At 42.4% G+C, this 27785-nt stretch overlaps 1 protein-coding gene across 3 annotated transcripts in view; it reads left to right on the top strand.

Moving 5' to 3' along the window:
* Positions 1–27785, top strand: part of SMAD1 (SMAD family member 1) — a 202975-nt gene that overhangs the window by 98112 nt on the left and 77078 nt on the right. Inside the window, exon 1 of one of the 3 annotated variants that reach the window (XM_050946524.1) lies at positions 23085–23282. The exons of the other annotated variants lie outside the window; for them this stretch is intronic. The gene's annotated coding sequence lies outside the window, so the exon portion shown is untranslated. Of the gene's footprint in view, positions 1–23084; positions 23283–27785 lie in introns of those variants that run through there. 3 annotated transcript variants of the gene reach the window in all.

Here is a 27785-nt window from a genome sequence, read left to right on the forward strand (position 1 = left end):
TCCAGGTCAATAGGGGCTGTGGGAAGTGGCGCGGGCCGAGGGATGTACTGGCCACCGCTTCCAGCAGCTCCCATTGGCCTGGAGCAGTGAACTGCAGCCAGTGGGAGCTGCGATCAGCTGGACCTGTGGACACAGCAGGTAAACAAACCGGTCCGGCCTGCCAGGGGCTTTCCCTACATAAGCGGCATCCCAAGTTTAAGAAACATTGCCTTAAAGATAATGAAGCAAATAATTAAACAATCAGTTTGTAAGCACATAAAAGATTATTAAGTGATAACTAATAGTCATCATGGATATTTCAAGAAGGAATCATATTAAACCAATATAATATCCTTCTTTGACAGGTAACAAGCCTTGTGGATAAGGGTAGATGTGATATATCTTGACTTTAGTATGGCTTTTGATACTGTCTCACATACCCTTTTTATAAGCAAACTAGGGAAATATAGCCTACATGAACCTACTATAAGGTGACTGCACAACTGGTTGGAAAAGTGTACTCCAAGAGTAGCTATCGATGGTTCACAGTCAAGCTGCAAGGACATATTGAGTGGGGTCCTGAAGGGATCTGTCCTAGGTATTTTCATAAATGATTGGGATAATAGCAGAAAGAGTACACTTATAAAGTTTGCAGATGATACCAAGCTGGGAGAGGGGTTGCAAGCACTTTGGAGGACAGAGTTAGAATTCAAAATGATCTTGAAAACATGGAAAAATGGTCTGAAATAAATAGGGTGAACTTCTCCAGAAGTGAGGCATCATGAGTTATCCAATATGTGAACATCCAAGAAGTCTTTCAATTGTTCCAAAATTAGTTTTAAGTAGATCTCCGGTGGCATAAAAGTTATAGAGTCCAATTATATAATTATAATAATAATTTGAGTTTTTTTCTTTGCCTTCTGTTTTTTGAGCCTTTAGGGTATGGCTAGGTCACGTTTTCAAGCTTTGTCTTGCAACCATGAGGGCTAGAACCTTACTTTTGTAATGAAAGTTGAGATTCTCATGTAATCCCATGACTCCAGGAGATGAGTTTTGAGAAAAACACTAGATATCACAAAACTCATGATAAAATCACAAGAGCTGGCAACATCATCTAGACTAAAAGTTAAACTATTTTCAGCTTTGGTTCAGCACACCCATTACTGACACCTATAATCATCAGCAGATAAATGTCCTGGTATATACCAGACTTACAGCACTGGAAAGATAACAAGAAACAAGCAGCTATGGAATTCCACAAGCTTCTAAAAGGCAAGTAAAAGCTGTCAAACATTTGTTTGTATCACATTTCTCTTGAGTATTTAAATTATTTCAATAATAAAACTGAATTTTTAGCTCCAATGGATTGATTTGTCAGGAAAAAGTCCTTCTAGGGTAAATATGGACTTTTTTAAAAAAATGTAATAAAGTTCATAGTCATTTGGATTGTGGTTGTTTCTGGTATTTTTATAAATGAAAAAGCAACAATTTTTTGTGGATTTCTTCCAGAGCATATGGGGTGACACCTCTGGCCCTATTGAATTCAATGGGAGTTTTGCTATTGACTTGAAAGCAGCCAGTATTTCACCCATTAATTATTCCTGTTGCTTGTGCAGCAAAAGTGAACAAACATGGTCACCGGAACAATCTCAAACCATTTGCCGATGCCAATGTGCAAACAAGGAAACAATGTTATTAGCTTTATTAGTAATATAGGGGAATAAACAATGTGTCAGATGAAAATAAGCAAAATTATAAATTATTTCCAGGCTTCTTGAAGGATGTTTATAGTAAAGCCCATTCATAAGAATTACTGATAAAACACTCAATTTATAATTAATATTGTTAAAAATATATTGAAGTGCCAATGATGTTACTGGTGCTGTACAATTCACTAACCTGCATTGAGTCTATTCATGTTAGCTAGTACTATGCATGGTAAAGATTGGAGGACTGGACCAGAAACTGTCAATTTAAAGGTGCAGTCTTGTAATGAGATCCCTGTTGCACTGACATCAGTGGGCCCATACACTGTCATAGGGGTCTGCCTGCTCAAATCTCAGGGGCTTAGCCCTCTATGCTAGGAAAATGACCTATCACTAACACTATATTTGTATATATGGGACAAAATTGTTTTAATAGGGACATTTTTGAAAATTTTAAGAGCACTAGCATAGACAGCCTGCCAGCTGCCAGCCTTGTTTTCAGCACTGTGTTGATTACTTAACCCCAGCATTTAGATGATGTCGTGCTGAAAACGGTCTTAACATCTGGTGGGCTGTCTACACTAGAGTTCCAAACATTGCTAGTATCAGTTCAACTAACTATTTTTATTATTACCAGTTGTGACAGACCCAGACCAGTGAGGTACAGGAGTCTGGTAGAAGGCAAATATACTGGTCACTGGATGAGTAGTTTTCTGTTCCCTGAGTGACCAGAGCAGGGGCTGCACTAGAGTAATCAGGAACCTGCTAGAACCAATTAAGACAGACTGGCTGATTAGATCACCTGCAGCCAATCAAGGCAGGCTACTCAGGGCAACTGGGCTTAAAAAGGAGCTCACTCCAGTCAGGCGAGGAGGAGCCAGAGGAGAGGAAGTGCATGTGGAGAGCTGGGAGCAAGAGGCGCAAGGAGCTGAGAGTGAGAGGGTGTGCTCCTGGAGGACTAAGGAGTACAAGCGTTATCAGACACTAGGAGGAAGGTCCTGTGGTGAGGACAAAGAAGATATTTGGAGGAGGCCATGGGGAAGTAGCCCAGGGAGCTGCAGCTGTCATGCAGCTGTTACAGGAGGCACTATAGACAGCTGCAATCCACAGGGCCCTGGGCTGGAACCCAGAGTAGAGGGCGGGCCCAGGTTCCCCCCAAACCTTCCAATCCTGATCAGACACAGGAGAAGTTGACCCAGACTGTGGGGAAGATCACTGAGGTGAGCAAATCTGCCAAATAAGCGCAGGACCCACCAAGGTAGAGGAGGAACTTTGTCACAACTGGTGTCAAAAGTGGGATTTGGTGTGCACAGCACGGCGGAAGAAGGAGGGTGATTTAAAAAAAAAAAGAGGGTTTATTTATTTTATTTCACCACAATGGATGACTTAGTGCGGGCATTGATACAAGCTACGGCGGCCCAGCAGGAGGCTACCCATGTCCAGGCAGCTGCCCAACAGGAGGCAGTGCAGCTGCAGCAAGAGACTAATTGCCTGCTGATGGACCAGGCTTCTCAAGACCGTGCTATGTTGCGGGAACTGGTAAACCAGGTAAAGACCCTAACAGAGCTGAACCGCGGCCATGATCGGACGCGGATCATACGGGCCAGCCATTGGCGGCAGAAGATGACGCGGGAGGATGATGTAGAGGCATACCTTCTGGCCTTTGAGAGGACAGCCCTACGGGAGGTCTGGCCTCAAGATCAGTGGTCTGGCATCCTCGCCCCATTCCTCTGTGGGGAGGCCCAAAAGGCCTACTATGATCTGCCTGAAGAGGCTGCAGCAGACTACCCCCAGCCGAAAGCAGAAATCCTGGCCAGATCTGGGGTAACAACTGCAGTGCGGGCCCAGCAGTATCACGAATGGAGGTACCAGGAAAACAAAACCCCGTGGTTCCAATTGTATGACCTCCTCCATCTCGCACGAAAGTGATTGCGAACGGAATCCCGGGGTCCGGAAGAGATACTAGAGGTTCTGGTCATTGACCGATACATGAAGGGACTACCGGCAGACCTTCGTGCCTGGGTAAGCCAGAATGAACCCTCCACCTATGATGAGGTTGTTGCACTGGTAGAGAGGCGAAGGACAGCGAGGAAGCTGACCCGACCAGTTAAGGAAGAGGCATCCCGGGTTAAACTAGCAGCACCAAGCCTTAGAACTCGGGTGACTGGGCAGCCAGGAGATCACAGGTGGAAAAAGAGAGGGGCTGAAGGCCCACTAGAAGCCACAAAGAGTCAGAGCACTGAGGGAGAAGAGGATCGTGATGTTAGACTGCCCAAACCAAGAGACCGGGGAATGCCTAAGGCCCCAAACAGATGTTATGCCTGCAGGGAGTGGGGACATATAGCTGCACAGTGTCCCAATCCTGAGGAGCCTATGCAATGTAACCTGGGGAACTGGGCAGACCCATGCTCCCTAATCCACCTTGTGGGGGTCTCACTAACCCCACATATGTACACCAGACCAGTGAAACTTAATGGGGTAGAGACCACAGCACTGGTTGACTTGGGGAGTGCTATCACGCTTGTCTCAGGGAAGCTCGTCAAGTGTAGTCAGTTGCTGTGGGCTAAGCATTCAGGGATAACATGCGTCCATGGGACAGTTGGTTATTACCCCACCATCCCAGTAAAACTCAAGATTCAGGGGAACACTACTGAGGTAGCAGCAGGTGTAGTCCCTAAACTCCCATACCCGGTGCTCATAGGGAGGGACTTCCCAGGGTTTGGAAACTTATTCCCAGTAGGAGGATTGGAGGACAAGGGGAACCCTGAAGTTAGTGAGGCATCCACAGTAGACTGTCAACCCCTAGTCTTCTCTGAAATATCCCCAGATTTATTTTCCATTCCCAGACATGGTAGAAAGCCGAAAAGGGAAAGGAGGGCAGCTAAGGCCTTGGGAACCTGAATACTGACCCAAAGCCAGAGGATCACTCTCGTAGGTAGCCGGACCTGAGCAGCTGAAAAGGAGGCCACCCAGGAGGGAGAAGCACCCGAGTCTGACCCCCACCCTAACGCTTCTGAACCAGTAGAGGCAACAGAGACTGGTCCCCTAGATCTTGGGCAGATTAGCCCCGGAAAAGGAAATTTTGGACGGGACCAGGCTGAAGACCCAAGGTACGACAACATTAGAAAGGAGGTGACTGAAATAGATGGGGTCCCTGTGGAAGGAGAAACCCAGGGACCAGGACCCTATTTCATAATGAAAAAGAATCTCTTATACCGAGTTGCACCAGTACAAGGGCAGAAGGTACAGCAGATCCTAGTACCTCAAAAACACCAGAACGCTGTATTAAGTCTTGCTCATAGTCATCTTTTTGGGAGGCATTTGGGGGTAGAGAAGACCCTGGCACGAGTCCTACAGGGTTCTTCTGGCCCAGAGCACATAAAGAAGTGTGGAGGTACTGTGAGTCCTGCCCAGAGTGTCAGCTGCACAGTCCCTGTCCCCACCTGAGGGTACCTTTAGTACCCCTTCCCATCATAGAAGTCCCCTTTCAGTGAATAGCCATGGACCTAGTGGGACCCCTGGAGAAGACAGCTCAGGGCCACCAATATATACTTGTTATTTTGGACTATACTACTCGCTACCCAGAAGCCGTCCCCCTGCAGAACACAGCCTCTAAAATGATAGCCAAAGAGCTGGTGGGGATCTTTTCCCGAGTGGGGCTACCAAAGGAGATATTAACAGACCAAGGAACCCCATTTATGTCAAAGCTAATGAAGGACCTCTGTACACTGCTCCATATACATACCCTGAGAACTTCAGTCTACCATCCGCAGACTGATGGGTTGGTAGAAAGGTTTAACTGAACCCTCAAGGCTATGATAAGGAAGGTGGTAAGTCGGGACGGGAAGGACTGGGACACCCTACTACCCTATCTTATGTTCGCTATCCGGGAGGTACCTCAGGCCTCAACTGAGTTTTCCTCCTTTGAGTTATTATACGGGCGTCACCCCCGTGGCATACTAGATATCACCAAAGAGATCTGGGAAGAGGAACCCAATGAGGGGAGAAATATAATAGAACATGTAATACAGATGCGAGACCAGATAGCCTGGGTCACCCCTATTGAACGGGAACATTTGGAAAAGGCATAGGAGGCCCAGAGAACCCATTACAATCGCCAGGCAGAAGTCCAACAGTTCCAACCAAGGGATCAGGTGATGGTATTGGTACCCACAGCAGAAAGCAAGCTTCTGGCCCAATGGCAGGGACCCTATGAGGTGGTTGAACCCACAGGGGAAGTAACCTACAAGGTGCGGCAGCCAGGACGCTGAAAACAAGAACAGATTTATCACATCAACCTTCTGAAACCCTGGCATGCACAAGAGGCGTGCATAACTGTCCAAAAAGACCTAACTCAGAATAACAATGAGGCCCTATCAGGTGCCAGCAGCCAAAAGGGAGGAAATAAAATCAGAAGTAAAAAAAATGCTGGAGTTGGGGATCGTTGAAGAATCCCACAGTCAGTGGTCCAGCCCAATTGTGCTGGTGCCCAAACCTGATGGCACCACAAGGTTTTGCAACGACCTCCAGCGACTAAACGAAGTATCCCAGTTTGATGCATACCCCATGCCTCGCATAGATGAGCTAGTGAACCGTCTGGGTAATGCCCAGTATTTGACTACTCTAGATATGACAAAGGGGTACTGGCAGATTCCCCTTGCGGAAGACGCAAGGGAAAAGACTGTGTTCTCTACACCAGAGGGTCTTTTTCAATATACTGTCCTCCCTTTTGGACTACGTGGGGCCCCAGCTACTTTCTAGCGCCTCATGGACAAGCTATTACGCCCGCATAATAGTTATGCTGCTGCCTACTTGGACAATGTGGTCATTCATACCCCAGACTGGGAAACCCACCTAGAGAAGGTGGAGGCAGTCCTTGATACCTTCAGGCGAGCTGGCCTTACAGCAAACCCTGCCAAGTGCGCTATAGGGTTTACAGAGGCCAAATATCTTGGCTACATTGTGGGAAAAGGTCTGGTAAAACCCCAACTGAAAAAGTTGGAGGCTATCCAAAATTGGCCCCAACCATGTTGCAAGAAACAAGTCTGGGCATTCCTAGGTGTAGTGGGATATTAACGACGATTTATCCCCCCACTTTGCCACAAGGGCAAGCCCCATGACAGACCTAGTGAAAGCCCAGAGGAGAGGAAGTGCGTGTGAGGAGCTGGGAGCAAGAGGCGCAAGGAGCTGAGAGTGAGAGGGTGTGCTCCTGGAGGACTAAGGAATACAAGAGTTATCAGACACCAGGAGGAAGGTCCTGTGGTGAGGATAAAGAAGGTGTTTGGAGGAGGCCATGGGGAAGTAGCCCAGGGAGCTGTAGCTGTCATGCAGCTGTTACAGGAGGCACTATAGACAGCTGCAATCCACAGGGCCCTGGGCTGGAACGCAGAGTAGAGGGCAGGCCCGGGTTCCCCGCAAACCTCCCAACTCCTGATCAGACACAGGAGAAGCTGACCCAGACTGTGGGGAAGATCACTGAGGTGAGCAAATCTGCCAAATAAGCGCAGGACCCACCAAAGTAGAGGAAGAACTTTGTCACACAGTCTAGTTAAAATGGCTTTCAGAGCAGTTTTTGCTCCTGGAGCCTTGTATTTTCTGCATCTCCAACTAATTTTAAAACCAATTTTAATGTTTTGGCAATCTTGCCCTGTGTAGACCAGGCCACAGTGTTAAAAACACATTTGCTATGTCTTTTAACCATTGTTGCCTCAAGCTAGTATGCTAGTGTAGACACAGGCATGTTGCTCTGCTTGTTCTCTGTACAATATTGTATAGTCCCTGCCCACAGAAGAGTGGAACAGTAAGCCATGTGCTTACTCTGAAGCTGGCCCTGCTAGATCACATCAAAAAATCAGCATTGAGCATGACTATACTGAAAACTGATATCCATACACTAGGGAAAACTCTGAGGATGACGGACAGCACCAGAGGATCAAATCAGCTTTAAAGAGAAACATGTAGCATTTAGCTAGCTTTGCTTTGATAACAGACATTTACAATCACTAGATCATGAGAGCTGCTCCAAGCAGGGATAATTGTCTGTTATAAATGGAACTGCAGTACCTGGGAGACCGATGAACTATCTTTAATGTGATTATACCCCACAAATCAAAGTCATTCTTCTGACAGAACAAACAGGTATTGCCTCTCTGATTTGCTTTTGCCAAAGATAAAAGGACACACAGCTGAAATAACATCTATTTGAGTGCTTTTCATCCTGAAGAATCCAGAAATGTACGTATGTATAGACTAGATAGACCAATATATATTCAAATCCCAAGGAGATATGTATAGCATTATGTTTGTAAATTATTCTAATCTTTAATGAGCTGAAGGTGCTATATTTTGAAAGCAATTTGAAACCAATGTTTTTACCACTTTCAATTGCCAAAGATCCCACAAGCACTTTTCATGTGAGTTTAGTGGTGTTAACCTAACGTGTTGACCAAATTCTAGTTAGGGTAATTACATTCTACCTACCTAAATTCCTCCAGAAGTGTAGATGTCACTTTCTTTATTTTTTTTTATGTAATGCTCACATTTTTTTTTAAATGTGACAATTGTATATGATGCAATGGGTGTGTAAAGCGCGTTGAAGTCAGATGTATAGAAACGGTATTTGCACCAAGAAACTTAACATCCCAATTAGGTGTAAAACATATCAGAAGTGACAAAAGATATTGGTGAATATGAGTTATGGGAAGTGCGGTGGGATGAAAATAAATGGAAAGGGAATACTTCTCTTTCTGAGGGAGTTCCCCCTACAAAGAATAGATTATAGAATATATTTCTTTTAGATGGCTCATGTTAGGTACATGTTATGATGACTGCAGTTTTTAAACAATTTCAGTTTCTTTGTGGTGCATTAGAGTAGAAAGGTTACATGGAAAACTGTGTGTTGTGGAGGAATTTGAACAAAAGAAGGGAAGGATCAAACAACCTTCCTTACTTCATTGAAATTCTCTCTGGAAACATACTTGTTCTACGAAGCCTGTCAATGTGAATATATTGAATAAGTAAGTGTACAACATCCATTTAAAAAGTAAAATGTGATATCCACTCTGGGGGTGGGGGGACTGCAGAGAGGCAAAATGTATTGTCTACATTGGAATTTCCCTATGACTCCTGTACTCCAACATAAAAATCGAGACTGTTAGTTAATCACAAGCAAGGATTTTTATTTAATTTCCCATCTAAAAGATGGCTCCTCCCTCAGACACATTGGGTCAGATTCTCTGCTGGTGTAATTTGGCCACCTGAGGATCTGATCAGTGGTGAGGCAAAGTTTCAAAAGTGACTCAGCACGAAGAATCAGCAGCTGAATCATCACCATAATTTCCTGCAGTAGCTGTGTTTTTCCTTGAGCATATTCCATCCACACACTAACTGGGCCTGACCTGCTGAATTTGAGATTTGATGAGATCACAGTGTAAGACTGTGTAAGCGCAGGTCATAAATCTGAGTTATGCCCCTTCAGCTGGTTGCTCTCTGACAACTGTATATTATATTATATTTCATGAGTACTGAGGTACTCTCTATTGCTATACTTTATCACATGTTGCCCTTCTCTGTTTCCATACAGAATGATTAATACATATTCATTCAGGCAATATTATAGCTATCACAAGAGTCCTTCATGCATTACATGGTAAACTACTTCAGTCCAAACGGCAACTGTTTTATGTTTTTGTATTTGACATTTTGCCATGTTCAGGGATTCTTGAGAGAGGGATGCAGGAAAGATGATTTCATAAGTGTTGATCAGCTGCGTAGCCCATTTTTTCCCTCTCACTTCCACCAAAAGCATGATCTGCACATGTGTTTATCATGCTCTGACCCTTCAAACTGTATTACAGACAGGGCTGGTAGTGCCACCTATTATTAAGGTTGCCTAGCACTTCCCATTATAAAACCATTTTTCAGTTGATTGTAACTTTGCCAGACATAAACCATTCAAACTGAAATTTTCTGTGCACGTTGTTTGCCTAAATCTGGACTGATTGAGTTTAAATTTCAGCCAAAATAGTTCAGTCATTTCTAAGGAACAAGGTTAGAGAAAATTGTTGTTTTGCTCATGTTGAATTCTGGCAACCTCTTCTTTGATACACTCTTGCACCTTGCATACTTTGGTGGAGGGACTTGAAATTTGGCATGGATTGGAGACTGGGACTGGCTGGGGAGAATAGGACTGGGAGGAGAAGATGGGGTGTGAGAAGACAGGTTGGGGGCAAGGATAGGCTGCAGCGAACAGGGTCAAGCTTGGGGAGGATGGGAAGAAAGGTCTGTGGTCACTAGAGAACACATCCCTTCAAAGCCTGGGATGGAATTCTAAGTTCCTCTGTCTCACCAATCCTTAGCCGTCGGAAAATAGCTGTGAAACCCACTAGCACAATATCTCATCCCCCTTTGGTGCTGGTCCACAGAGGGATGACAACCTACTACTGCTGTCAGTTACTCCATTAGCTCAGGTGGAGAGGTCTGTTGTGATGGATCTAAAGGTTCCAACCCTGCTGATGTCCCAAGTGGGTATCAGTGTGATGGCTCATATTGGAATTTCTGTTTTTTCAGTTTGCTTTTTTAAAAAACCTAGGAAACTATGCAGAGAAGAACTACATTAAAAGAACATTAAGGTTGCAAAGTCTAGCACCCAAAAGTTAGGATACGGTAGAAGAAAGATTGTCTCTGCAACCTTAATTTGGCCCTCTTGTGCTTATGCAATATGATACAGCCCTTAATTATATGACCACATTCTATTTTTCCTGTCTCACCCAGTGCATGTGTGACAAGTCCTTTGCCAGCCCCTCTTCTGGAGGCCCACTGGTTGTCCCAATAAAGCTCAGAGAGGCTTCTAGTTATGCAGCACCTGTGGCTTTATTTACACAACATTCTCCCACCACTAATGTTACACTATGTACAGAGCTTGCAGGCCTGATAATCACCTCTCCTAAACAGTCTTTTCTCAACCTAGAGATTAACCTTCCCCTGACCATTTCCCCTTCTTCTGGCTGCCAGCCAGCCTTTATAGCCCTTGAATCCTCAGGCCCACAGGTGCAGCCAGTTCTAAAGGCCAGGCACCAGGCTTCTCCCCACCCCCAATTTATTTCCCCTGATTGGGGCTGGCTGAGCAGGGGCTAATTAGGTGCCTTTGCACCAGCACCCTGTTACAGCATGGCATGGATCTGCTTTGTGGAAGAATCAGGGATAAGTTGCGAATGAGACTGTTGTCTATAGGATCCTGCTTCATTTGTTGCAGAAGTTGGAAGGTGTGTACCTATTGTGGTTGCTGGGAGATGGTGAGCCTAAGCCTTCCCAAAGCTATCAGCCCTCCCCCTCATAAATACTGGGGACAACAAATGAAGAGGTTAAAAATCAGGACATTGAAAGGGAAAACTGAGCAGAGAACTCCTGATAGTGCCCATTGCTCCTTCAAGGCAAATAGAAGGGAACAAAGCTACAAAAGTTGCAGGATCTCCTCAACATGCCACTCTTCAATGCCCCAGAGAATTTCAGCTTTGACAAACCTTGGACAGATTCGAAACAATGTTTTGCAAGAGTTTGCATTGCTACCAAGTTGCACAAAGAAACTGGAGATACTGCTATTGTCTTTAATTTATGCTATAGGGAAGCAGGAAGAGCATATCTTTAAATCTTTTGACTTTCCGTAAGACAGTCACAAAGCTGGCTATGAAAGGGTTTCTGGCTATGTTTGATACATACTTGATACCTCAGTGAAATGTGATTTATGAGAGTATGTTCCCACCAGACAATTCAAAAATTGGGGAAAAATGTTGAATGTTTTATAAGAGCGCTGCAAACATTGCTTGAACACTGATTTTGAGAATGCAAAACATGAAAATATCAGCGGCAGGCTGGTTATTGGGTTAACAGGTAAAAACCTTTCACAGCAGCTACAATTGAAGAGAGACTGAACCCCTGCCACAGCTGTACAGACAGCAGAACAGTCAGAATTAGTGAAACCACAGAACAAAAGGCAAGAACAACTTGAAAAACCTGAAATCAGCTTTGAAGCTATAAAGAGATACTTGAGAGTGAGAAGTCATTATCATAAAATCCCTGAGGCAAGGAGAGTGAACTACCAGGCTCACAGGGAAAAATTCCAGCCTACATGCACAACATGTGAGAAAAGTGATATTCCAGGAGATTGTGTGTCCAGCAAGAAGTACCCAGTGTAATGAATGCATGAAATATGGACATTTTGCAACTGTTTTCTGGTCCAAAACAGTCAGGGAGTTGACTCATATGACAGATAATCAAGACCCATTGCTTCTGGGATCTATTACATGTGATGACATGGAGCCTACCTAGTGAATGAAATTGAATATTCATGGCAAGACTATTGACTTTACAATTGACTCAGGAGCTGATGTCACAGTTCATCTCAGAAGGAACTGATGACCACCTTCGACGTTTCCCAGAGCTGAAGTCACCTGGCAAAGCTCTAATTAGCCCCAGAAGTACTCTGAACTGCATGGGCCAGCTCATCACAAAAAACAGTTTACAGAGAAAGAGACAAAAGCTATGCATTCAGAGTGTATGTGGTCAAAGGACCACAGATCAACTGTCTTCTCGGGTGCAGCATGACAGCCGTGATGGGCCTAGATAGAAAGTGGAAGAATTTGATGGAATAATTGGTGATAGTGAATTGTGAAGGGAGATGCAGTACTAAACCTTAAGAGACAATGCTAAACCATATAGTGTACATGCACCTTGCCGGATTCCTATCCCATTACTTCATAAAGTGGAAACTGAGTGAAAGAGAATGGAATAGATTAGCATAATTGAGAATCTCTGAGCCATCAGCATGGTGTGCCACATTGGTACCAGTTATGAAGAAAAAATGGAAAAATACAAATGTGTGTGGATCCTGAAAGACTTAATGCAGCAGTTGTGAGAGAAAAATATATCCTCCCATCACTGGACAACTTCCTCCCAAAGTGAAAGAAGTTACAATATTCACAAAGCAGGATGCCTCAAGCGGATTCTGGCAAATTTCTTTATCCACAGAAACTAATGCTAAACTGACTACATTTTTCACATCGTTTGGGAGGTTTTGCTGTTGAAGATTAACTTTTGGAATTACCAGTGCACCTGAAATTTTCCAAAGAAAGATGTCAGAACTTTTAACCAATACAGATGGCATTCTCATTTTCATGGACAATATTCTGACACATGAATCTTTGGTGGACAAACACAACAAAATCCTAAACCTAATCAGTCAGTTCAGACAGAAAGTAAACAAAGGAAAATATCTTTTCCACCACCCTTATTCACATTGTTGGGACAGACAATAAACAAAGATGGAATCAGTCCTTGCTCTGAGAAAGTAAAAGCAATTTGAGATTTGAATGCACTAACTAATGTACCAGAACAGAGACATATACTAGGGATGGTAAATTACTTTGGTTGATACCTACAAGATCTTTTTGTAATAACTGAACCTCTGAATGAACTATCAATGTCCAACACATCTTGGCTATGAAGGCCAAATCAAAAATTGCCTTCAAAAAGATAAAAGAAATTATCTCAACAGCTCCAGTTTTCAAGTACTACTATGATGTGAACAAACCCATAATGGTCAGTGTGGATGAAAGCAGATATGGCATAGGTAGTGTACTATTGCAACAACATGGCTCTGAGTGGAAGCCAGTTGAATTTTGCTCTCGCACCCTCACAGAAACAGAAAATGTATATGGATCAATTGAAAAAGAGTTCCTGACCAGTGTATGGGAATCTGAGGACTTTTACAAATATCTGTATGGACTGGATTCTCTTACATGGATAATAGACCAAACTGCTTGTAACCCTCATCAACAGAAGAGACCTGGATCAAGCACTGCTGAGATGCCAATGTCTATTGCTAAGGTTAATTTGATTTAACCCAATTGCTAAATATGTTCCTGGGAAAAATCTGGTAGTAGCAGACACTGTCACAGAGCCCAGCATTGCACTCAACTACCTGTGAGTGCAAAGATGATGTAAAGGCATGTGTGGATGCTGTAGACACATACAGATCAGTGTCAGAAAAGAGACTACACCAGCTACAAAAAGCAACCTCAAAAGACACTCAACTTTAGGAAGTTCTAAATTGCATTTGGGCTGGCTGGCCCAAGTATCTAAAGGACCCTAAGGAAGTGACAAGAGAGAACTTTGTGGTGTGTGGAGAGCTGAGCAAGTCCAGTGGATTCATGAATAAAGATGACTGAATTGTAATTCCAAACTACCAGTAAATGAAAGGAGAAATCCTAAATCTTTTCCATGAAAGACATCAAGGATTAACTAAATGCCATGAATGGGCCAACCAGTCAGTGAGGTGGCCAGACATCAGCAAGAACATAAAGAATAAAGTATCAGCATGTGAACTTGCAGAACTCACAGACCAACACAACACAAAGAACCTTTAATAACAATACCTCTACCAGACAGACCTTAGAAGAGACTAGCTGCAGATTTATGTGAATTCATAGAACATCATTACCTGATCATTGTGGACTATTTTTCCAGGTATTTAGAAATAATGTAGTTGAAAGCCATAACATGTCACAGTGTTGTTGAGAAAATGAAGTGAAATGTTGCTTATTTCAGTATTGCAGAACAACTAGTGATGGACAATGAACCATAATTCACTGCAGCAAAATTTAAATCTTTTCAAACAAAATATGATTTTGATCCTATTGCTAGCAGCCTACATTACGGAGAAGCAAATGGAGAGGTTAAGAGAGCTGTACAGACAACCAAGAAAATCCTACAGCAGGAAAATCCATTCCTTGCTCTCCTGAGTTACAGATCAACACCAATAGCAATTACTGGATATAATCCAGGACAACTCCTGTTGGGAAGACAAATCAGAACTACTGTTCCAACTTTGGAAAAGAATCTGTCTCCAAAGTGGCCAGACATGAAGAGTAACCAACTCAGATAAAAAGGCTAAAAGAGCCTGTGAACACTTTTACAACAGATATCACTCAAAGAACTGTCAGATGTAGAACCTGGTGTCTATGTTCACGTCAAATTGGATGGAGAAAAAGGATGGATAACTCCAGCAATTGTGAGGAAAAATAATTCAGTTCCCAGATCATATGTGATCAAGACCAACGGTGGAGAGTTCAAGAGAATTGTCTGCATCTATAGCTTGTTCTTTCTGAGGAACAAGCTATAATCAACAGAGCAAACTCTACAGATGGCAGATGCAGAACAAGAAGACTACTCAAGGATTCCAAACAAACCACAGCCAAGCATTGCAATTAATAGATAACCAGATGACCAGTATAACAAATTGGGGTTGTGTAATTAGAAAGCCAGTACAATTCAGAGATGCACAACAGACTGATCAATACTCAACTTCAAAGATAGCGTGATAGTGTAAATGGTAGGAATGTAGAATTTAAGAGGGAGATGTCGTGGAATGCTAACGTGTATTATACTCTTCAGCCACTAGGTGGCACCATGTATAAAATACCTTATTTAAATGAACTTTTACCAGACCTGGCAGAGCATTAAAGGATCTTATGATGAACACATCTGGTGTCTAAGCAAGCTCTGTAGCCAGTCCATAAGTGGTACAGGGACATGACAAATGGGGCCCTGGGCAGGACAGGGGAGGCAGGGAAATAAACAGTAAGGGGTATGGAAGGGGCCTAGAGAGGAACAAAGAGTGAAGGGCGGGACTGGGCTGGGAAGCCAAGTACCAGTGAGTGGGGGAGGGGCTCCGGGGTGGAGCAGATATCAAACAGCAATAGGAGGGGGGAGCTCTGGGCAGGACAGATAAAAAATAGCAGGAGATAAGGGGGCTGGGCAGGGCAGGGAAGGCAGGTAACAAACGGGGGGTGGAGGAAGCAATGAACTGCAAGGAAAGAGAGAGAGCATACACAGCCGTGTGGAAGGAGACCACAAAAGATGGGGGGAGCAGTGAACTAGAAGAGAGAAGGACCATGGGAGACAGTGGGGAGGGTTGCATACCATGAGGGGGAGGGGCTGATGTGCAGGCATGGGGAGGAGAAGGCCCACCAGCCCAATGCAAACTATGGGGAAGGGAAATTTCAAGGGGGGCATGTGATAATAGTCTCTGCTGCAATAGTCCCAGGGTGGGTAAGTGGAGGCAGGCAGGCCAGCAGATGGTCGTCAGCAGCAGGAGCGACAAGGGAAGGCTCCACGCCATTCCTCCCCACCCCAGGAGGCAGCAAAGCGGGATTAACGCAGGAGCAGCCACCTCCTCCAGCAGCAGCGACAGCAATAGCAAGTCCTGCCCACAGAGCCACAGGTGCACTGGGAATGAGGCAGGGGATTACAGGCTGAGGAAGGATGGTCTCACAGTTAAGCAGGTGAATGCTGCCTTGGGGAACTGAATTCTACATCTGCCTGTGCCACAGAGTTCCTGTCTGATGCTAGGCAAGTCACTTCACCCATACTTTTTGCAGGTAGTCACTAATTGTGTACTCCCTCGTTTTCTGGGTTCCTGACTTGAGACCCTGGGGTTTGATTTGCAGAAGTGCTACATTCTCAGATGCAACTGCAGTGAATGGAAGCTGAACTCTGAACACTTACGAGATACATAATGCTAGTCTTAGATGTCTCAGATTGGGCTCCCAAATTTGAGGATACTTTAGACCATAGTCTATCTGTGCCCCAGCTCCCTAACTGTAAAATGGGGATGATAGCACCTCGTCCCCTCACTGGGGTTTTGCAAAGATAAATTAATCAATGTTTGTGAAACACTCAGATACTAAAGTGATGAGTAGGATAGAAAACCCCTGAGGAAAACCCCTTCAGAGCAAGGTTTGAATAGTATGTAATAAATAAGGACAAGGGCCACACGTTGAACAAGAAGAGAGCAAAATATTGAATAGCTGCTCATTATTTGAGCTCCATCCATCCTGTGCACTGTCTGAGCCAAAGGTCCTGTGGAAAATATAGTGTGTGATCATGTCATTAAAGATTGTACTATACTGCATGTACATAAGGGCTCCCGAATTAAGGCTGCTTTAGCATTTTTTAACTGTTGAGTGGTTGACTTTGTAACCTTAATAAAGTCATTTAATCATCAGTTGGGTTTTTAGTGTGTGTGTGTGTGTGTGTGTGTGTGTATAATAGTACATAATGTATAGATGAGATTAGTATTTAGTATTACTCTACTTGCCTGTCAACAATTTGGCTATTTTATCTTGGGGGCGGGCCAGCTTGGTGAAGATTGGAAGAGGCATGGAGTTTGAAGTTAGTTTTATTCTTCTAGGACTTTCCTTCTACAACAGGTTAGATAAATACCTGTGAGGAACGGTTTAGATAATACTTAGGCTATGTCTACACTACCACTTATATCGCCAAAACTTATGTTGCTCAGTGGTGTGAATATTCCACCCCCATGAGGACATAGCTTATGCTGAAGACATAAGCACTAGTGTGCACAGCACTATGTTGGTGGAGAGCGGGGTGGGTTTTTTTATGTCAGTAGGAGCGCTCTCCCATCAGTGTGGAGCATCTTCACCACACATGCTGCAGAACTGTAAGTGTAGACATACCCTTAGTCCTGCCTCAGTGCACGGGACTGGACTAGATCAGTGGTTCTCAGACCCGGTCTTCCGCTTGTTCAGGGAAAGTCCCTGGTGGACAGGGCCGGTTTGTTTACCTGCTGTCTCAGGTTCGGCCAATCCCAGCTCCCACTGGCCGTGGTTCACTGCTCTAGGCCAATGGGAGCTGCTGGAAGGGCGGCCAGCACATCCCTTGGCCCACGCCGATTCCCGCAGCCCCCATTGGCCTGGAGTGGCGAACTGCAGCCAGTGGGAGCCACGATTGGCCGAACCTGTGGACAAGGCAGGTAAACAAACCGGCCCGGCCTGCCACGGGCTTTCCTTGAACAAGCAGCGGACTGGCTTTGAGAACCACTGGACTAGATGACCTACTGAGGTTCCTTCCAGTCCTACCTTTCTGTGCTTCCGGTTATATGTACATGTTTTCAACAACTTGTGTAATCGTGTGTTACTGTTAGGATGTTTGAGACCTGCAACATAGTTTGCGCCAGGAAGTGCAAATGGAAACTAATATATATACATTTGTTTCAAGACCATCAAGTACTAGACAAGAACACATTGCCCCAGGCGAACAGGTTAGGCAGCCCAGCTTTTTACATGTCTGTGTGGATACAAAATTTGTATCTGCATCCAATCCACAAAAAAGGTTTTGCAGGGCTCTGCAGATTTTACCTGCAGTGTTAGGTTTGGCTGCCTACATGTTTTAAGTAGAGAGCCCACAAGCCTTTTATAATTGGTGAACACAATATAGAGTAAGGCACAATAATATGAGAGGGCATACTATTTGCATTGGCATAAAGCTGTTCTGTATCCTCTGGGCACAATTATATCTTTGAAAAACTTAACTGTGAGTGCTTTGCCAGGAATCCTATGTACATCCAGTTGGGCCATAAACAACAGAAGCACAATGTCTTTCCTGGTCTCTTGCCATACAAGAGAGAAATGTCCAATTTGTTGCTTTTTTTCTCTGTAGTACCTTATGCCTGGAACAGCTTCCTTTATCCAATGCTCAGAATAACTTTACTAATCTCCACATTCCACCTCTTTCAATTAGCCTTCCACTCCTAAACATGTAATCCTGCTCTTATGCCTGGTGTGTAAATATAATTCATATATACATTCCAAAATGAAAAAAAAAACACTTTGCTTAGAAAAACTAATAACCACTGCATGGTGAGCAATATTAATAGTAATAAATAATAATACCTAGCTCTTACACAGTGCTTTTCATCAGTTGACAAATAGGTTAATTATATTAGTGAAGGTATAAATAAACTGTAGAAGGAAAGAGATATATTGATATGGGATATACTGGGAGCCATTTCTGTACCTGTCAGCTAATGGACCTAACTGTGTTGCCAAGCAGTAAAGAGCTAGGTTTGAAAATGCCAAACCACTATTGATTTTTTCTGATAAAGAAAATAAGCTTCAATTTTGTATTTGACACCTGCGTACATAAAAAACTACAAAGCAGTATATTAAAATGTAATAAGATGTAAATGGGACAGGGACTGTAAGAACTTGAAAATGGTAATTAAGATGGGAGTGAAGTTTAATTCTAGTGGTGCCTTCCAAGAAGCCAATAATAGGTTTAGGTTATTCCAGTTATGTAAATCTTTGAGTGGCCAAAGGGAAATAATTTAATTTATAAAGGTCCAAAGAATGTTTGGCTACATAGACTCCAATATCCCTAGTTAAAGTGGTTCACGAGACAAAGTTAAATGATCTTCAAAGGCTTCTGAATGGCACTGGGCAAAGTCTAGAGGGAGAGGCTCTGATTCATTGTAATTTATTTTGAATCCCAAAAAGTCTCCAAAAATGTTTCATTGTTTCAATACATTGGCTAGGGACACTATAGGGTTACTGGCAAAAATTAATGTATCCTCAACATATGTAATACAATCTGCTGTTCAATATTGCTCATTCCTATACCAAAAATACCCTTGCTGGAATTAATTCTTTGCATCAGGGACTCCATAATAAGTGCAAACAATAAGAGAGATAAGGGTTAGCTCTGTGTAGTACTATGTTTCAGCCGCAGGCTTTTGGAATCATAACCATTAATAAGGATCTTGGCTGCTATAGTTGGATACATTAATCTTATCCAAGTAATGAATTTTGGTCCAAATCCCATCAGTGGAAAAGAAGAATGATTATTCAACCTGATCAAAGACCTCTTTGTCATCTCCAGATATATTTGTTGCAGAAGTATTATTTAATATAACAGAGAGAAATGTGTTTAATAATCTTATAAAGTTATCAGTTCCATGTTTATTCTGTATAAATCTTACTTAATCATAGTGGGCTAATTCGGGAAGAAATTGTATGTTAAGAAATGAAATGTGCTTCTTTAGGGTCTTTATCTTCTTTTGTGTATGGTAGCAAACATGGCAACACAGATAGGTCCCTATTATGCAATCGGGTCCATGCAGATGGATTTCCATACTGTGATCAAAAGTTTTCTGGTAGAAGTTGGTCAGTCTTAGGACCATATATGGTTCTTACCTTCAAGGCTCTTCATAGTTTAGCTCCACCTTACTTATCCAGTCTCTTCTGTCCTTTAACTCTCCCAGTAGCATCTTACAAGCACTTTTGTGGTCTTCTTCCATGCTGTCCCTCACGCATGGGACATCCTCCCCAAACAGATTTATATAGTTGCTTGCCTCTCCCCAGTCATATCCTCTAATGATACTGGTTAGGAGAAGGCCTATATGGCATTCCTTAATATCTCTTCCTTACCTATCCTATTTAAAAGAAAACCCATAAAGAATGATCAAGTGGGCTGTCCCTGGTGGAGGGTGGGAAGGGCAGTATTGTTATCAGTATTGTTTTACTATTGAGCTAGGAGTCAAATTTGAAATTGCAGAACTCTGGCTAGAGTTGTGAAAAACTCATTATCAATGATGAGGAGGAAAAAAATGCTTTTCCTCTTACAAAATGCCCCACTTCCATTTATTTATTTATTTTTCTGTGCAAAATACAATATGAATGATAGGAAAATGGTTTCAGCTAATTCGATTCAGGTAAAAAGTTGCACATTGATCAATATTGAACAACACTTCATGAAAATACCGGCTTTACTGGATTATTGGCTATCCACCTGGCAAAAATTTAGTGAACATAACATGAAGCAAAATTAAGGAGTTCAGCACAGCATTGTCACCAGCAGAAGCCACTATCTGTAACAGAAGCCCAGGGAACAAGCCAAATGAAACTTATGCTGCCAGGCTGATTTTAACTAGAAATCATCTGTCATAATCTGCGTGAAAATTCTGATCTCACAGTAAGAATTCCTGAGACGGAGAGCAATTATCCTATTTAGAAAAGTGGCATTTCTTTAGGTATTTGTTACATAAAATAATGAATGTATTAAATAAGACAAAACAACACTGAATCATAATACTGGCATGGATGTTTTTATTTTGAACGGTAAATAAGAAACAATTAAGGAAATTCTGCCTACATAAATTCTCATTTTACATCTGTCTCCCACTCCCATTCTCTGCCTTTTTGCATGCAGCCTCCTAGGGCTAGATTTGCAAAGGTATTTAGGTGCCTAAAGATGCAGATAGGCACCTAATGGGATTTTCAAAAGCACCAAAGAAATTAACATCACTTTTGAAAATCCCACTAGATACCTATCTGTATCTTTACCTTTAAAAATCTGGCCCTTTGCCATATGACTGACTTTCCCCATGCCTCTACAATTAATTACCTGCTTACAGCACACTTTTTTAGGAGAGGAAGCCTATAAAATCTAGACCTTCCCTACCCCTCAAAGAAGTGTTAACTAAATAATAGAAAGCACTATAACTCCTTTACATCACACCACCCAGCTCTCCCTCACAAAAAACAAACAAACCCCAACCTTCCCCCCCCCACAAAATAGCAAAAATTGTGGATTTAAGAAGACACTTGACAAACTGCACTGCTTAGTCCTTAATTCGCTTCTTGTCACGTCTCCTTAGGATCCAGTCCTACAGTGAAGACTGTATGGGCAGACTCTTCCGCCCATTGGGGCCACTGAAGTCAGTGGCACAACACCTGGTTTCAAGGATCTGGTCATGGTGTTCTTAGATTTGTTAAATCTTTGAGGCAGGGACCATCTTATCACTGTGCGTATATGCCTGGCACAATAGGGTCCTAACCCCTGTCTGGGGTTTGCAGGTTTTACCAAATGCAAATAATATAGGCTAATTAGCTTATCCTTCTTCTGCACTTCTCTATTTATAAATGTCTTCATTAGACTTAAAAATAATCTGAAACATTCTATTTTGTTTGAATGTAAGCATTTCACAGAAGTATTTTCAACTCATACATTGCAGCATTCTACTGATGCATGAGGACCACAAAAGGAAACCCAAGTGGTTTAATTGAATAAAGTACAAAAAGTAAACACGGCATAAATGGTTCAGAGTAAACTGGATTATTAGAGTCCATTCATCTTTAATAATAGACGGTGCACGTGGTAAAAGGTAAAGGGACTGGTTTATTTAAAATACAAAATTTAATCCAAGATGACCCCCCCTTTTTTTTTAAAGGAAGGCCCTGGCTGCTTTGTGTGGAACCCACGATACTTTTCTTGAGTTGGGGGTGTGTGTGTGCCCCAATGTCCTTTACCAAAGTTCCCATGTCTTCCACTGTTGTGTTTATTATACTGGTTGTATGCCTGTTTACCAGACAGGTGGGTGAATTTCCATTATTAACCAGTATGGGAGTAAAGGTGATCTTGTGGCAGAGGCCTGAGAGCCAGATAATTTAGATTCTACTCCCACCTCTGCCACAGGTTTCTTTTGTCATCTTGGGCAAGTCATTTAGGTGAGGTTTCTGCAGATACTGAGGCCTGGTGTCAAAATTTAGGTTGACATAGCTACAGCACTCAGAGGTGTGAAAAATCTACATACACCTGACAATTGGAAGCAATGCTGACATAATCTCTGGTGTTGGATGACGTAAGAGTGTTTCTGTCAACCTAGTTACTTTTGCTCAGGGAGGTTGTGTTCCTACAGTGAAGGGAAAATCCCTTCCCTTGCTGTAGGCTGTGTCTACACTATGGGGTTACAGTGATGTAGCTATGGCACTGTAGGCTGTCTTTGTAGCGGCAATAATGTAGACATAGCCTGACACCCACGAGTAACTTTATATGTGTGAGTAATCGAGGACTACTCCTCACACATGTAAAATTACTTCTGTGCAAAAGTGTGGGCAGCATCAGGGCCTTATAACCTCTTTGTACTTTAATTTCTCTGTATTTTAAGATTAGGTTAATATAATACTTAGATCTTGTCTACATGGGGAGATTTACTGGCATTACTATAGCAGTATAATTATACAGGTTTAAATTAAGGTATGCCAGGAAATTTCACTGTGTGGACAAGCTCTCAGGCTCTTCCTCAACAACTTTGTTCTGCTCTGGGCATGAGCTCTGTGGTGGTGAATCTCTGCCCAAGCATGGACTACACCAAACAATCGGGGCCACAACTTCTGGAAACACGAGATTGTTGTGAGAGAATATCAGCTTTAACAATAATAATACAAAAATTACTAGCCCTCATGTTTGCAGGGACACATTTGAAATGTGAAGCAAGTGTACTCTAAAGACTGCGAAACCAGATGGAAAATAAAAAACAGCCAAAATGTATTGCTGTTTGTTTAAACTGTGGGTTTTAAGTCACTTTCGTGATTTGTGAACGCTAGAGGCTGGCCCTAACAAACCAAACTAATCCAGCAATGCAGGAGGCGCACGACCCAGGACTTTGTAGAGGGGCCCCAAGGCAGCTGCAGCTGCTGGCGGGGGTGGGAATTTGGAGAGGATCCCTCGCCGGTCTGGTGTGTGTTATATTGGCAGTGGGGTAAGTGGAGGCTGGGCGGCTCCGACTGCCTGACGCCAGCGAGACCAGATCAATCTAGGCGCAGAGGCAGAGCGAGCGCAGGGCTGCCTGGCGGCTGGAGCCGCAACAGCAACAGCCGCAGCCAGGGGAGGAAGGAGCGAGGGATCCAGCCAGCTGCCGCGGCGTTCGGTGTCTCCTCTGCCCGCTTCGCCGCCCAGCAGCCGGTAACAACTTTCCGCTTCTTTGCCCTCTCCCAAGCCGGCTCCTGTGCCTGGGCGGGGACCCCTCCTACCCCACCTCTGCGTCCTGGGGCTTGCTGGCTGGTCTGGGCCGGGCAGGGCTTGCTGCGCTCAGGGAAGTGGTTTGCATGGTGGCTGCGCTTTGCCTTGTTGCTCCCCCCCCCGTCCTTTCCTCAGTTATTTCCAACGTCAGGCTCGGGTCCGGGCTTCTTCTTTTCACCACGGTTTGGGGTAAGGAGGGATGGATTTTATTTTTTAAAAAAAATTTTTTTTTTTTGGAGGGGGACAGGGTTTTTCTCCAGTATGATGGCGTCTCTGCGGGTTCCCGGAGAGAAACCTGTGACTTCTGTGCTTTCTTCTTTGCTGCCTTCCTTGGTTTAAAGTTTCTAGGTAGATTTCTTTGTTGGGCTGGAGGAAGAGAAAATAGACCCGCCAAGAGCGCTCTCCTTCCCTCTTCCTCTCTCCCTTTTCCCCTCTCTCATTAGAAAACCCTGTTTCTGAGGCTTCTGCTGCTTCAGACTTTTGTCCTGGCCCCATTGTGTTCAAAGCCAAGTGGGAGAAACTTGTAACAGTTCCTGTAAAGCTCTGGCTAGCACAAGGCAAATGCCCTTTGTTTTTATTTGGGAAAAGCATTTCTCTAATGACTTGGCTAATCCAAATCTTTGTTCCTCCTAATGGATTTGCTTTTTGCAACAAGATTTGTTTAGAGGTCAAGGAAAGTTCACTTAAAATTCTTCTAATTATTAGGAGGCTTGGATACATATGATTTTTCTTCTCTCAATGTGATTTTCAATTTACTTCTACTTTACAGAATGAGATTATCCAACTATAGATGTATCTTTAAATTTTATTAAGATATGTCCATGTGCAAATGTTCAATCATGCTTTCTAAAGTAGCTGGGCCAGATCTTATCATTTTTAATGAAGTCAGTGGGAGTTTTGACTGAGTAAGAACTACAATATTTGTCCCTTTGTTAGCAGTTCATAAAATTAAAGAAGATGTGCAGGCTGGTTTTGCAGTTTGCTTGTAGAGCGTATGCTTATTTGTAGTTAACTTTTAGGAAGAGAATTTCTTTTAGTATATTTAGGAAAAAGAACTTATGTTCATTGCATCTAAGAATAGGTGCCACCCTTCTCTTGGGTGGAGTATTTGATGGTCAGAAACATCTAATTCTACTTTTTTTTCCCCCAGTCATGTATATTTCAAATAAAAGCAAATATATGCCCATCCTTAGTTTATCACAGACATAGTAGGATATGATGTCTCTAGAAATTAACATTTTAGTTAAAAGGTTATGTTTCAGACAGCTCTACATGTAAAAACTGGCAACTCTTGCCTCTTCTGACTTCTCTTTCCCTATAAGACTTAGCTTTTGTGTGATTTTTGTACGTTACACAACATGAAACTCAAAACTAAGACTAACAACCCGCAGAGACCACTCTTCTTTGTAAGTAGACACCTCAAATTCTGCTAGTCTTCATGTGGTCAAGCGTCTGCACCTCAGTGTGTCAAAGAATGAGTGAATCCTGTAAAGGAACTTGCTGTGTTAAAACTGATTTTAATCTTGTCTATAACTACTACATTAAATTTATTGACGACTTGCTTCCAGTTGCAACTCAAGATGTAAAAATATCAATCTGGATAGGAGTTCTGTGCAGGGCAGTTGGTAGAAGATTCTCATTGCACCTTGTTTAAATATTCAGTACTTCATTTTTGTGATTCCTTTACAGTGGCTGTCTTTAGGGTTTTTTTAATGTTAACTATATGAGCTAAGTATTTTTCATCTTGATATTCCTGTGCTGCTGTTCAGACTCTCATCTTATTAATTTCACACTGTAACTTGGGGCTTGACAGATTTCTCTGGAGTTGGGTGATCTAGGAGCCTTACACAGTCTCCAGAAATGATCAGTTCAAGGCAAGATCAGGTTACCCTAAGGATAGGGATTTGTCCATGCTTTAGTTTTGACCCGTCCATTCCCTTGGTATGTAATCAAATACACTTTTTCCCCCCCCTTATGCTATCCTCTACTATTCATTTTGTGTATTCTTTGATCCAGTACAGTGGGGGAAAGAGTCTAGATAAACAGCTTGAGATTCTTCAGTTTCTGCATAAGTAGAATCTACCAATTCAAGAGTTTGGAAGTTGACAAATGTAGAGTTCAAACTAGTAAGTAAAGGGCTGAGATGTAAAGAGAAGTGATGCAATGGTTAGTAACATTGCTGCACCAGTTTTTGTAAATACTGGAGTGATTTTTTTTTTTTTATAGACCCTCCTTAAATTCTGAGCCACTTTATGGGTACAACTTAAAGACTGAAATTTAGAAGCCGTGTGTGTGTGTGTGTGTATATATGTATATGTATGTGTGTATATATATAAATAAAAAAAGGTAGGGAGTAATACGTTTGAATGTTATATTTAAAATACAATAGTATGCACTACCCAGTCCAAGCTGTATGTATACAAAAGCCTTCGTTTCTGTAGTCTTACAAGGCTAATGGAGGCATCATCTCTGCTTTATAAATAATGTAAGTTTAGTATAATGTGGAGTCCCCAGAGACTGCAGAGAAAGCATCATTACCAGCCTTTTCAGCCTGCTGGATATCTTAAATTGATTTACAGCACTGAACTGGTGCAAAATGATACATCAGAATGACACGGGGTCAACCTGTAAAAGTCTGTGATGTGAGCCTATTAGTTCAGTCATCATAATTAAACCACATTATGGGGGCACCAAAGCAAGCATGCGTGGCATGCCCCGTTATGCTTCAAAACTGCATGATGCAGACAGTACCATGTGTATAACTTAACTTAAAACACTTTATATAAAGAGAATTTGAAATTATGAAGAGGAATTGTGTGAGCAGAGGTACCCTGATTATGAACCTCCTTCTCCCAGTCATTATCAATTGAAATGGAGAATGACCATAATCTCTCTTATTGGGTGGGAGGAAAGCTGAATTTTATACAGTTCCTGAGGGTCAAAAATGATCAGGCTTTACTTATTGACTACACAAAGTGGTGAAAGCAGGCAAATGGTTTAACACTTTTTTCCAGTCTACTAGTGATCTTTATCCTACTAGAAGTAGTGACTCTGAATGTATCTCTGTTGAAATGCTTCTGTAGAACTGAGTGTTATATTGTATCTTGATCGTATGTTGAGTTATATGACCAGACCTATTTTAAAACTAACTGATTTTAAATCCTGCTTGTCAATAGCTCACTACTTTTCTTAGTGAAGGCAACGGTGATTTTTAAAATAGATTTTTTTCCCTTTTAAATAGTTTATCTGTACCATACTAGTTTCTAATGGCATAAACTAACTGTTTTGTATGTTAAACATCTTAAATCTTCTTGCTATTTGTACTGATAGTAAAAGCTTCACAATGCACACGTAGCAAATCCTGCTTGTGGCTCTTGTCTGTGTCCTTTGGTTTGGTATTTTGTTGGTGGTAGACTTAATTGCTGTCTGGTTTGACTTGTGTGAAATCATCACTGTATCATATATGATCTCTGCTAATTGGGAGAAACTAGGGTGTGTGGTTTTTGTTTTTTTTTTGCATCCATCTGTATTTATCTGTGATAACTACAGAGTAAAATGGATTTGTGAGAGGCTACGGAAAGCACTAGAAAATCAATAGAATATTACGGGAAGATTGAAGAGACAAGTTCAGTCCGATCAGAACAAGATGCCCTTTAGGTAAGCTACTTTCTGAGCTGGAAGTAAAGCACTGAAGCCGATTTTTAGGAGAAATATTTGTAAAATGTGGATAAGGAGCTCTCTTGTGCTGTGGTGAAACAGACTAATGAAATAACCTTATTGAAAGAAGGACTGTAAAACTGGTGAAAATGGACATGAGGTCACAAAGACTGCCTTGTGGTTAATGAAGTGACTCTTCTAATGTTCTTTTTATTTGTGGTTTATTTTTTTTATGACCAACTGCCCAGTTACACTGTCTTTTTTCCATTCCAATTCCTGCAGAACTAATCTGAACATTAGTATTCAGAAATCCCTTTTACTTTTTTATTTTGTGTGTGTGTGTGTGTGTGTGTCTGAAATAACTGGAACCACGCAGTTTTAGAAAGAAGACTTTCTGGTTACTGGTTCTTGAATTTCTAAAAGTTGTTAGGCTTAAAAAAAAAACTAAGTAAATTTTAAAACACAAACTTCGTGAGTTTGTTAAGCATGTTTTATTAAGATGTCGGTATCTTAGGGCTCATCTACGTACACAAGTTGCAACCAGTATAGTTAAAGCAGTTTTAACCTCTCTGGTGTGGCCACAGTTATGACAGTATAAAGGCATACTGTATGGGAAGGGGCCTATGCCACATGTATAAGGCCCCTTTGTATTGATATAATTTATCTACATAAGGGGTTGAATTGTTATAACTATCTTGATTAAAAAAAAAAATTACACCCCAAACTGAAATAGTTATACCAGCACAAGAACTGTGTGTGGAACAGGCCTCTGGCTTTAAAGATAATACT

The sequence above is a fragment of the Gopherus flavomarginatus genome, chromosome 3, assembly GCF_025201925.1.
Source record: "Gopherus flavomarginatus isolate rGopFla2 chromosome 3, rGopFla2.mat.asm, whole genome shotgun sequence".
NCBI lineage: Eukaryota > Metazoa > Chordata > Testudines > Testudinidae > Gopherus > Gopherus flavomarginatus.